The sequence below is a fragment of the Denticeps clupeoides genome, chromosome 7, assembly GCF_900700375.1.
Source record: "Denticeps clupeoides chromosome 7, fDenClu1.1, whole genome shotgun sequence".
Lineage (NCBI taxonomy): Eukaryota > Metazoa > Chordata > Actinopteri > Clupeiformes > Denticipitidae > Denticeps > Denticeps clupeoides.
The window spans coordinates 16,724,329-16,738,154 of NC_041713.1; positions in this window are offsets into that span (position 1 = coordinate 16,724,329).

Consider the following 13,826-nt stretch of genomic DNA (forward strand, 5'->3'; position numbering starts at 1 on the left):
TTCAGGGGCAGAGGTGGGGGGGGTTCCTATGACAGGACCCTGAACAGTGCAGAACTATGTTTGTGTTTAAAAGGTTTCTTTTAACTGTACCTTTGAGAAAAGGACATAGATAACTTATTTACAGATAATTTATATAGACAAGTTACAGCTCAGAAGTATTATTCACTCCACAACACAGAAACATACACACACACACACACACACACACACACACACACATATATATATATATATATATATATATGAAATTGATTAGCTGACTGACATTAGCACTCATTTCCCATACATAAAAGAAAAATAAAAAACTTCAATTGTTGCAATTGTCTCACATATGGCCTAGACATTGAAAAATCTGTTATGTAATGCTGCTTGTATGTTAGTACGACTATTTTCTTTCTGCACATATTAATATGTAGGTTACTCACTAAAATGAAAAGGTTTCACACCCCCATTCCCTGTCAAGCTTGGAATAGAAATTCTGAACAAACATACATCTCATTTTGGATCCCAGATCTTAATCTGCCCGTATCTACTGTAATCTGGTTAGGTGTAATTGTAATTATGACACTGAGTGGACTTCACTCAACTCAGACGGAACAGTGCAGCTGTTCAGAAACGTAAGGACCCTGTCACATTATCCCTCTAGGTCCTCCAGATGGAAAATGTATGTCACCGACTGCATGCATGCATGGATAATGTCCCTCAGCATTCCAGGCCGCAGTTACTGCAAAGACACACGATGGTCATAAGAACTGGGCAGCCCTGTGTTCAGTCGACCCCACTTCCTGCCACTTGTCCTCAGGAATCCACACAATGCCTGTCTTGTTCTCGGCACGTTGTTTCCTGGGACTGTGTTACACTACAGGCAGGACGACAGGGGTTTCAGGGTCAACGCTGGCCAGGAAGCCCCGAGGCCGCAGAGGGTCACTTGCTTTTGGCATTGATTAAACTCTGACCTTTAACCTCAGCCATATCATTAATACTGCAATTTTCAGCAGCTTTGTCTTATTTTTGCAAAGAATTTCCACATTGGCCCCAAGATTTCTACTGCACTTTCTTTCTTTTTTTTTTTTTTTTTTTAGAAAAAAAGTAATTTATTGAAAAAAATATTCTGGTATAACATTTTATATTAAAGTGGTAAATCTTCATCCTTTCAGGTCCAGTAAAATTACACTAAAAGTCTCAGAATATTTTTGACAATATTATAAATTGTAATATTATAAATGCATTTTTTCCCCAGTGTTCCAAGGAACAGTTTGCTCCAAGATGAGAATTTTACGAGCAGGAAATTCTCCTAATCGTGTTCTGGGCTTCATGGAGTGCATTAACTGCACGCAGCTAACTACTGTTATATTTCTGTATGTATTAATATACAGACTGGCGACGTCTGATTTGTCCTTTTCCATTACACAGGGTTACTTCCTGTTTTTATATGCAGCCAGTCTTTGTCATAATTTAGCTCTGTCGCTCTGTTTTCTCCATTCTTCCTCTTCACAGTTTAGTGACGTCTGCACTGCAACGGCGTCGCTTTGCTGTGCACGTGTCTGATGAAGAGATGAGTTGTAGAGCTCAGCGATGCTCCTTGATCACGCCACTTTCTCAGTCCTCTTCCTCCTCTGAGCTGACATCTGCTCACAGCCGGCCTGCGGGAGGAAAGGCGGAAAAATTTTGAGCATTCTGGCTCTCCACTATTGCTGTGGATGCCAAAACAACATCTACCGTGGCCAGGGGACCTGTTAAGAGCGCCGAGGAAAACTGGAGCTTGCAGCCAGAAGACAGCAGGACAGAGGCATGAGCAGTCATGGGTGTGTGCTGTGGATGTCTGCGTGTGTCTGCTTGTGGGTGTGAAATATTGATGAAGTCAACTGACTTTTTGCAGCTGACCAAGGAGATTTATACAGTAAGGATTGGCCGATGTCTTGAAATACCTTGACAATAACAGTAAACAAGTCATTTTGAGTAATATTGAATATTTAGTAAAACTGAAATTTTAGTGACCTATTTTGCTTCCAGGTAACCCATCCGCTTCCGACTAGCACCCTGAGGACTTCTCTTCATTCATAGGACTTTCGGGCCTTTAATAGAAGTGGCTGGAGAGTGTTCACTAATGTCACAAGAAGTATGACTTTTATTCATACAAACAAATAGTTATATGAAAAAGACCCAGACCTTTACTTTACTTTGCAGACGCTTTTATCCAAATCGACTTACCAGGAGAAGACACAAGCCATTCTCATTCGGTTTCCATAGATTGTGAGTTACAAAACTAAGAGCCCTGATAAGGCCTAACTTGTCAATAATAGAACATTCTAGGGAATTGTTAGGTGTTAGACAAAAGTTTTTTTTTTGTGTGTGTGCGTGTTAGACTCGTTTGAAAAACTTTACAAATGTTTTCAAATGTTTCTTAAAGGTGGTGGTAGTCTCGGCTAGTCGAATGGAGGAGGGCAAGTTGTTCCACCAGCCAGGGACAACAAAGGAGAACAGAGTTGATTGGAATCGGAGACCCAGTGAAGAGGGAATTTTCAGTCTCATTTTGTTTGCAGGTCTGAGAGAGCAGGAGTGTAGCTAGGTAGTATTGTATTGATGTAGGAGGGTGCAGTTCCATTTACAGCCCTGTAGGCAGCATCAAGGACTTGAACTCAATGTGAGCAGCTACCGGGAGCCAGTGGAGAGAGGTGAGAAGAGGTGTAACATGGGTGTATTTTGGCTGATTGAAGATGAGATGGGCTGCCATATTTTGGATCATCTGGAGAGGTTTTATGGTGACTGCAGAGGCTCCAGCCAGGAGAGAGTTACAATAGTCGAGTTTGGAGATGACCATTGCCTGGACGAGGAGCTGCGTAGCCTGTTGTGAAAGAAAAGGCCGAATCTTGCGAATGTTGTAGAGAGTGAACCTGCAGGAACTGGAGATCGCAGCAACATGATGGTTCAGACTCAGTTTGTCAGACCTGGATAATTATATCATCCAGTCAGTATATCATATGGGCAAATTAACTCCTCAGTTTTTGCACTTTAATTCAAGTATTCTGTTTGGTGATATAACATTAGCAAACACTCCCTGTGCACTACGTGTTATATAGAATTAACATAATAAATTATAATCATCCACCAATAACAATCCATTTCATATAGATAGATGTGATCACGATGAGTAAAGCGAAGTAAAATTGCTAGCTGCTTCTGGTGATTTATTTATTTTTTTTCTTTTTCCCTAAATGAGCAAAGATGAATGAAGTGATGGAACCCCCCCCCCCCCCCCCCCCAAATCTCTTTTGTCAGACTGTCACATTTCTGGAAAGATGCTAAATGAAAACAGATTCCTCCTGTACACACTGAAACAGCACTCTGCTGACGGCAGAACAATATGTCATCCATCAAACTCTCTATAAAACTAGCCCTGTTTGTTATAATTGGAAACATCCAAGTGTGTGTGTGTTTGTTCATCTATCTACAAACATAAAAAGTGGAACATGTGGAGATTCAGTGGAAAAAATAAAAGCGTATTATGCAATAATGCAATTCTTCTGCTTTTGTGACAAACCTTTAGTAATGTGTCCCATTAGTTCCTAATTGAAGACACTGAGTCTGTTAAAGATGTAATAAGATGGAGATTAAATGTAATAAGATGCATCAGAGCACATATATGATAATGCACAGAGGTCGTCATTGCCAGTAGAACTGATCAGTGTTTAATATGTATGCTACGCACTTATTTCAGTGCCTCATTAGTGGACTTTGTGCAATGCATCTGTTCCATCATAACTACTGGGTTATTCCCATTTTTACACCACTTTCCTCATGTCACATCACTGTTTTCAACAAGCTTCACCACAACGGACAGTATACACAGTATACATGTTTATTGGTGTTGTCCTGTGTGTGTGTGTGTGTGTGTGAGAGACAGAACCCCAAATGCTGGATGCTGGGCAGCTGTTGTGGTTGCAGAGAAATGTTAAAAGCAGCAGCAGAGCAAGGAGACCTGTGGAGGATGATAGATCTCACCCCTCTTCCCTCCTCTGGGAGGATAAGAGAGAAATACTGGGCAGAAAGCTCCTCACAGATTTATCGGTTAAAAAAAAAAAGTTTAAGCCAAGCTGTCTTTATTGACTTTAATGAATTTCTGTAGGAAATATAACCGAAAACTTGGCCCACCCAAGCACACACACACACATAAACACACATCTGCAGATTCAGTGCTGTGAATCAATGGGGCAGAATGCAACACAATGCCAGCAGCAGCTATCAGGGAAGCGTTATTAAGTGTTGGGTCTTACTGATTCCTTTGATCTGGTCTAATGAAGGGATGAACAGAATAAAAACCGGAGTAGCTGCTTCCTGATTGGCTCTTACGGCTGGGGCTGTGCACGGCTGAAGATAACCGGGGGCAAACTCTGATGTAACAACAGTAATATCCAGCGGACGTCCCGCTGTCTGAGGAAATTAAGAGATCTGGTCTGCCTCAAAGTGAGGGAAAATGAACACACACCAAACACACCAAAACGATGCCGCTTGACCTCAGTACTGAAAGCAGAGGTTAAACTATGCCTGGGTATACGCAGTACATGTACAAGGTAAAATATTCACACATTCATTCCAATTTTGGCTCACCAATTCATGCATGCCTTTGGAAGTGGAGAGGAAACTGAGGAGACCAACAGCTTTGGAGTTGTGAGGCCACAATGGTAAATGTCACCCCACCAGGCGGCATCCTCCTTCATCCAGCCTCACTTCAGTTAAAAGTAATTAGCTCTGAAGGTATTTAAGTATCTGAATTTATTATTTATTATATGTCCTGTCATCGTTTTGCTTAATCAACCTATTTCCTCATGTGACAGCAATTTTTTACTAGACTGTCATGAATTGGTCTGTCAAACACAAGTAATTTCTCTTTCATTGAACCAAGTGGTTGAGACTAAATTGATTTGTTCCCTAGCAACATCATAAGCGTTAAAGGCAGGTTCACAAATGAGTTATCGTGACCATGTTGCATTTTGTTTTGAATATAAGATGGCTAAATCAGATTTACTATTAAAAAAACTTTTTTTAACAGGAGGAGTCTGAAGATTGCGACAAATTACGTTTACGTTGTTAGTGAAACTATATATGTGTGTTAGCTGGGTTCATGCTCTACATGGGGTAATGCTGCTGAATGGAGCTACAAAACAGCCCTCCCCAGCTCCAAGCAAAATGCTGCAATAAGGCTAGAGTTTCAGCTGAAGCCAACGGTAATGAGTGTTCAGGTAATTGTTTTGAAAGACTAACTTTATAATGGAAAAAAAAATCAAACTCAAACAAGACCTGTTTCCAATTACGCAGCCCCTCCCTCCTCTGTTGTGTTAAACCCCACCATGCATCATTCCGCTCTTCAGAGTTAACTTTGGGCTCCACACACTGCAAACTAGGTTGGATAAAGTTGCTTTATTTTTGTTTCTTCCTTTCTTTAAGAGGTCCCTTTGCATGAACTGCCTGTGAATGCTTCTTTGGGAAAACACATGTTTTGAGGCACTCGCAAGATGGGAGTGTTTGGGGTGAGCTCAGCAGGGCTGGGATCCAATGTGGAATTCACAGCATTTTGTATGTCAACATATTCCATGGCTGCCTTCCAGGGGAGGAACCATTACACTGGAGCTAATTTGTAGGTGACCGTGAGGGTTGGAATGGAGGCTTGGACTGTGGGGATTGTGTGCTTTGACACTTTCGACTCTCTGTTGAGGAGGGAACGATGAGTGACTGATTTTGGTTTGAAAAATGGGCTGGACAGGGGATGGGCCAGCTAAACAACCCCATACTTTCTGTTAAGTGTCCTCACAGAATGACCAGTCACTGGTCTCTGGTGTTACACTGACCGTCCCCAACACAAACACTGGCCTGAATGTGAAACTCTCCTGGCTCTCGTTTGCGGTGTCAGTGTCTTGGGAAAAGATTACCCACAAATTCCGACACTGATCTGGACTGATACAAATTTCTCTTGATGTCATTGTTTAGTCTCTCCTATTTGAAGAGAAACTATCACCATTTCAGGTTTTGATGCTTCACTGAAAAAAAAAAATTCTTATGAAATAGTTATTGGATTAAAAACACATTTTACCACCTACTCCCTTCTTCTAAAGTCTCTTTTGGCAATCTCTCAGTTTTGAACCATTTTAAAGGGTTGGGGAATAGAGAAGTGGGCAAGATCATTTAGGGTCCTAGACCTTCTTTTGTTTCCTCTTCTCTTTGGCTCTCAAGGTTGGCTCTCAACAGATCTCAAGGTTGCCATAGTAGAAAATTGATTCTGTTTTTATATTTCATGGAGTTGTAAAAAAAGACCATGTGGTGTGGAGAGAACTGAGTGTAGAAAAACTCTTTCTCCCTCCACACAAAAGCACTGTATTCAACCACTCCAATTTGATGTTACCTGGCAGAAAGAGGCATGGCACAATAGAGATAAAAAATGAACAGTTTCTAATTTATTAACACCGGTAAATAATTATTGTAGTTACATGTGAATATTGAATGTAAAAAAGGTACCAAGGTTACAGAGAAAATAAAAATAAGAAGAAAGAGTAGAGAGAGAGGGAGAGAAAAAACCATGAGAAAAAATGGGAGAAGAGAAAAAGAAAAGAAGAAGGGGAAAAAACCCTGAGCAAGAAAGCTCAGTCCCTTTTCCACATGTGAGGAGACTGTTGTACCCCTGGCCTACAGGAAGTTGTCACTGGCCTACAGGAAGTTGTCACAGACCAATCAGAACCTGTTGTTTCTGATGTCACGCCCCCGGTGCCTCCCATCTGGGGAAGACAAAGAGAGTGGGCGGTCCTGACGGCCGACACTTCACACGTTGCCGTCAGACAAAAGGCATGAAAAACAGAGGTGTTGAATCTTCATGCACAACAATTGGGACAGGAATGTCACATTTCTTCTTGTAGACAGCTGCTATGCAAGACAAAAGCATGGTCCTGCGACACCCAAGTTGAATCTTATCCCATTTTGTTCTTTCATCACCCCCACCCTGGGTGTTCATTGTCAAAAAGAACACGATTCTTGCTTTTGGTAACTGATAGAAAAAGCCTGGATGTGGCATCTTATGGTGGATTCAGAGACTTGGTTAACCCAAGTCAACCAATTTTGTTGATAATTGTTGCAGGCACTGAGTTAAATGAACGCTAGATTTGATTAATCAATCGAAGAACACTGGAAGAATGTGTGGCCCAGCCATAGGGTCATCAAGGTCATCACCGTATCTCCATCCGGCTTTATTCAATCTCAGTCAGCTGGAGTTGATTTTCTGTCATCTTCGACTGCTGCTCCAGAAATGGCTGTGACTCCTCTCTGGTTATTATGTGGATAAAGATGCTTGAAGAGACAAAATAGCCAATAAACAAAATATAAGATGATAATGAAGTAGTTCACCAGTACGGTCATTGAATTCCATGTAACTTGTTACCTGAAGTTTTAAACATTGTAAAGTTAAAGGAAAAATCAGCACATACCAAACAATAAGAAGTCTAGATGCAACCCATACATTCATGAACCTAAATAATGTCACAGAAGAATTAATCGAGTTGGCCCTTCAGACTCCTGTATACGGCCACTTTTGAGACATGAAGAAATTTTGATTCAGACAGGCTGCCAAAGCAACAGTTCTGCACGGCACAACGTTGCCAAGATACAGGCAGACGACAGCTGTAATGATTGGCACGTGATTGGAAGTCGGTAATGCACTGCTTCCCCACTGTGTCACCCCTGCACCCTATGCTTGTATGCTGTTCTAATACACACAGGTCTCTCTTTCTCTCTCTCTCTCTCTTTATATATATATATATATATATATATATATATATATATGTACAGAGAATTGAAAGATATATCAAATATATAGAAAATGATATTTGAAAAAAAAAATTATATTTAAATTTATATATATATATATATATCATTTTCTATATATTTGATGTATCTTTTAATTCTCTGTACATTCCTTTGGGTCCTAGGGCTGAATGTGCTTAAACATGATGTCTTCTTAGATACACCTTATACATGTCTTGATAAATTTCAGTTTTCATTTATGGGTTTGCAAAGGGTATAATTTTCTTGCATTGTTGTGCTCAGTGTGGCTATTCCTCGGTTTCACTTCCAGGTGTGCAACGGATTATTTCCCTCAGTTGCTTATTACACATGTCTTATTTGTACATGTGTCTGCCATACCCTTTATAACTGTTGCAAAGATCCATTGCACTTCACAGCAGAACAGGAATTGAACTGGTTCAGAACACAAAAACTAGGAACAAGTAAAAACCTCATTAAGCATTCAAATTACCATTTTCAAATGCTGATGGACAATTTTGCGGCCAAGCTTAAAATAGTTTAAGATTAATCTACAAGCGGAGGTTCTCAGTGACACTGTTTCACTGCATGGCTTGGAAAAGATTCCAGTCATTGCATGTGGCAGGCTGGAAGCACAGGAAAATTCCTGAATGGAGGGGGGCTCTCCAGGAACCCCTGATCTATGGAGCCTCTGATCTTCTCCTGTGTTCCTACAGGCTTTAGCTGAGTCTTTAGTGTTTCATGCTTCCATTTCAGCTGTTTCAGAGCCACGCCAGATTAGCCCTCTGTTACTCAGAGCCAACACCCCAGGCAGCCAAAAAAAAAAAAAAAAAACTGAACCCCACTACTGCAAGCAGGGGGAAAGAAACACCCACACAATCCCTGGAGTTGCACATTAATATTTCCTTGCCCTGACCGCTCCCCTCCTCCATCCTTTTGTCAAGAAAAAAAATGCAAGAAATAAAAAATTAACTTTAACTTTAGTAACTTAGCAACTGGAAAGATCAGACACATGAAGGTGTCAGATTCTGTGAGTCTGTGCCAAACGATGTCAAAGCTTCATGGAAAGAAAGAAAAAAAAAAACATTTTAAAAGGTCACGTGCAAACATGCTAAAAAGGTTTTCTCTCAAAACTTTTCACAGATCTTTTCCAAAACCCCTGCAGCCAAAACTTGCATCAATCCCTGCAAGATGTTCAATATTGCGATACTGGATATGTGTGCAGATGACACAGTCCTGAACAGGAAGCCACGGATAATGGCTAACAGATGTTTCAGATGTTTGGGGTGCCAGGTTCTGGGCTTTGTCAGGGTTGTGTGTGTGTGTGTGTGTGTGTGTGTGTGTGTGTGAGAAAGAGAGAGAGAGTCGTTGATTTATTTGCTTGGTGTTACTGCCCAGGGAGAGTTTATACAGTAAAGGGCATTTTTTGTAAAGCTGAATGGGGATAAAGTGGGACAGTTTCGGCCCCCAAAAAATAGCTGCTGTAAGTAATGTCTTTAGTCCCACGGGGGTCCAGTGGGGCTCGCCTGCCTTTAAAAAGCTTCGAGAATTTTCAGTCAGGCTCGCCCCAACTGGACCAAGCCACACCCTTCCCGAGCTCGGCGCCGCGATGTGAGTTTAGGGACGCTGATGCGCTTTGAAAGTCAGGCAACGTCAGTAAGGCCCCGCGGCACTCGGAAATAATGGAACGTGGACCCGACCCCGGAGAATCCGTCTGCCCACAGGGACAAGCCAAAATAACACAACACATCACACAATGTTGAAATGTAGCCATGATAAGCATGCCGTGAGCTGCTTTTACCTCTCGGCTGGCCAAGTCGCTAAGTGGCAAAACACGAACGTACCGGACAGCGCTGTAAGTGGAGGACTGAGAAATTCTGGGTAAAGGTGACAGAGTGGACCCAGGCTGGCACTGCCCGCTGCCGCCATGTCAGCAACAGAGTGTGACAAATTCTGAGATGAAAGGTTTCGGTTGCGTTCTTTCACAGTTTCATTAGTGCACAGTCCACAGATGGAGTCTGGTGGATGCCCCCTGTCACATGACATTACGCTCCTTTCTGGACACACCCACGGCGGGGGGGGGGACTCAAACAGGGCTGTCAACAGGCTGCTGCGCAGTTTACGCTCCTCGCTCCCTCTCCCTCCCATGGTGTGAGGTTTCCCGCTCCAGCTGTCCCGGCCCAGATGTGGCTGCACTCTGCCAGCCTCGGCCGCCGTCCAAAGCCAATCAGGAGAACGTGGGTGCTCCGGGCTGGAATAGCGGAGCGATCCGGCTGCCTCGGGAGGGTGTTGTTCACACGTGCACACATACAAACACACACTGGTTACACATTAAACTTGTGTAGCGCGAAACAAGCAATTGCACACCTTCTGTGGTGAGGCAGAGTCCTTTAGTTAATGTCCACCCCCTTTACACAGGAGGAATGAATTCCTCTATGTCCGATCTGAAAATCCAGTTATTACATGACAGGTTATTGCAAAGATATATAATGTGATGAGAAAACAATGTCACCCATCCGTAGGTCCAAACTATGCTTGATGAGTTGAGGACAAGTACATATGCTATGCCCAAACAATTTCCTACTGAGTATTATAGATGTCTTAAGGGCCAACCACATGGGAAGATACTATGTCCAATGTGATGACCAGAGACATTTAAGATTCATTGGCATTTTTGTCAAACACCCTTATCCTGCAGTAACAGGGACAGTCCCCTTGGAGACACTCAGTGTCTTTCTCAGGGACACAATTGTAGTACCAGAGACCAAGGGAGGTAACAGAAATTCAGCCACTTGTAGCAGCAACTGGCAACATGAGCTCTGTTGGCACAAAGTTGGCAAATACACACATACACATATTTCTAGAACCACTTAGTCCTGTTACTGGCACACTTGGCACAGGGTGCGAACTCACCCAGAACGGGGCACACAAACACACTCACCCCTACGGGCAATTGCAATGGACAGTCTGGCCAACACAGAGTTCAACAAATTTTCATCTAAGGCAGCGGCACTGATGTAACTACCACTGAAATACCAGCTGTGTTCCCCACATACTTACACACACATGCAACCTGAGCCAAGGCATGAAGTTGTGGGTAAAAGAAAAACACACCAGAGAAGGAAGTAGTAGAGTAATTGGAGAACTAGGGGTAGCAACATTCCACACATTTTTTTTGTGTGTGTGTTTTTAAAGCATTTACTCAACTTCATTACTTAAGTGAAAGTAAAAAATATTGGTTTGGAAACAAAGTAAAAAAAAAAAAAGTAATTGACACAACTGTAAAGAAACAGAAATGTAATTGAATAGTGGATGAATATATTCAGTGTGAAACGATGTTATGTAGAGTGCACCACATGCCAAGATGGGATTGTCTTTTCTCTGTTTGTAAGTCCCATCTTGATGTCTGGATGGTGCAAGAAACATTATAGCTGTCACTCAAATTAAGTGAAACTAGAGTAATGAGCTTGTTTTGAGATTGTGAGACTGTGAGACAGATATATTCATCTATATAAAACGTGTATGTCAAAAAAAGTACATATTATATTAAATATAGATATATATAAAATAGTCATGCAAAGTAAAGATTCATTCAGATACAGACGGTCAGTTCCCAGTCTGAAAGTACGACTTTTTTGTTGTTATTGTATGTGCCTGTGTGAATTTAGCTGATGTAACTGTTTACGGTCAGCACACAAATAATACCAGGACACATTGGTTCTGCTTGGCATTCATCTTGCACTGCAGATATGCTCAGTTAAGCAGTTGTGTGTAGTTGGTGTGGTTTAGACCCCCCCCCCCCCCAACACACACACACACACACACACATAAACTCTCTTCAAACCAAAATGCTTCTTAAATCTGTTATCTTAAAAACACACGATTTCGGTAAATTAAAGGCCCTTTTTTCCCTCAGGCCACTTCACAGGGACAGACAGAATGAGTGTTTGTTTGAAATATTTCCAGCATTATCACTCATTATGCGCAGGTCACGACTCTGCAGGGTTACTGTCGAGCTCGCCCTTACGCTGCCAGAGGAAAGTAATCAAAGACAGACAAGGGCTTTATTAGTCGAGCTGGCCACACTGATTTAAACCATACACACACACGCGCACACACACACACACACACACACATTTGACTGGAAACCACAATGTGCTGTGGCAGTTCAGAAATGTCACTTCTGCACACAAGGAAACATTGATGTCAATGCGAACTGGATCTAATGATTAATGAAAAGTAATCTGGTAGACCAGCCATAACCAAATGGCGAACCTCGGTCCGGAACCGGAGATGGTTCTGTCCGGACACATACAAAGTCATTTTCATGGAGCATTACTTTGGATGGTCATGGCTGTTGACCGCGGGCGCTGCCACTCCAGTTAATACGATAATAGCTTAACTCAGTTGAGCCAATAAAATTGTTAGCTTACCACACCAGCAAGAAAGAGAGTTAAGTAGTAAAGTAGAATGAAAATCGTCATTTTAAAGATGAATGGATGGAGAAATGGATGGAGGGCACGCAAAATATCCAAACTACAAGCGCAGTATGACAGATCTACCAACAGACTCATCACACATCCATTTACAGCGCAGCACCGTGCAAACGAATGTTCCTTAAAGGTAGCGTGGCCTTTGGGGCAACATAAAAAATACTTTTAGTGATGGGACAGTTGTGACGGAGTGCTAAAGCACCGTTGCTGAAGTTTCGGTTTTCTTTAAGACACAAGATGAACTTCGGTTCAGACCTTCTACTTGGATTAAATTTAAAAACTGGACTTCAGTGACTTTTGATTGAATAGCGCTGGTGTAGGCTCAACATTTTTTGGTTTCATGCTTCTCTGAACATGTGGTTTGGCGAGGTGCCGTTTGTCACTGACTGAGATGCACATCACGTCAGAGTCACACTTTTCATACAAATCCACACCCGGCCAACAATTCTCTGTAATAGGACTGCTGCCATAACATTCCGTTTTTGGTGTGGGAACACTTTCATGAATTGTTTTAGCATTGCCTATAATGAATGATTGATGTCTTTGGAAAGTTCCTCTAAACACCATGCTGGTGCGCTGAGAAGGTTTACAAGGTTGCCAGTTTGTTCATGTGCATGCATACCAGTGGAGGTGACTGCGTTATATCTGCCTCTATATGTATCTATCTATCTATATATCTGTCTGTCTATCTGTCTGTCTGTCTGTCTGTCTATCTCTGCTTTTGTTTTATGGTGGTGGTGATTTTCCTTTGTATATCTCACTGGAAGCTTTTCAGAGAGGATACACAGCAGTAAAATAAAAAAGAACCCATTTCATATTCAAATTCTTTTTGCTTAATATTTTGTTCATTAGTAGAAGAAGAGCTCAAAACTATGACAGACTACCCCTCATTTCCAGTAGAGATGTAGAGTAAGAACGTAAAGGTTGGTGAATGTGCCATACGTGGCATGTTTCAAGGATGCATTTCTATACAATTCCAGTAGAAAAAAAATTGGCATTAAATACAAGAATGACTAGACACTTCACTTGAAAATTGTATTATTGAAAAAGCTTATAAATTATAAATTACAGTATTGATTCTACCATGAGTTCTATACATTGTGAGAACTATATTCAGTGTTTCTCAGCCAATACCTCAAAAACATTTTTAGAGAGGAATTGCTTTCACTAGGGTGTGATTTAAAATTGTTTTCTGGGGTGAAATATTTAAAGTAATAATTTATGTGAAGGTTTAAAAAAACAACACTGGTCTTCTGCAGTCCATAGTTATTCATGGAAGACAAAGAATCATGACAAAATAGCCCATTTCTATTACTAATTCATTACTAGTTAGGAACACACAGTGCTTTTACAGTATTGTGCTTCTACCAACCCCATTTCAATTGCACTGGAAAAAAGACAAGCACATTTTATACATCACTGATATATATTATCCATAATTTTTCCAAGAGAAGCACCCTGGAGTGTGTTAGTCAGCTGATGTTGTGTATGTGTGGGGCTTTGGGGGTAGGTTGTCCATGACTCTTGGTG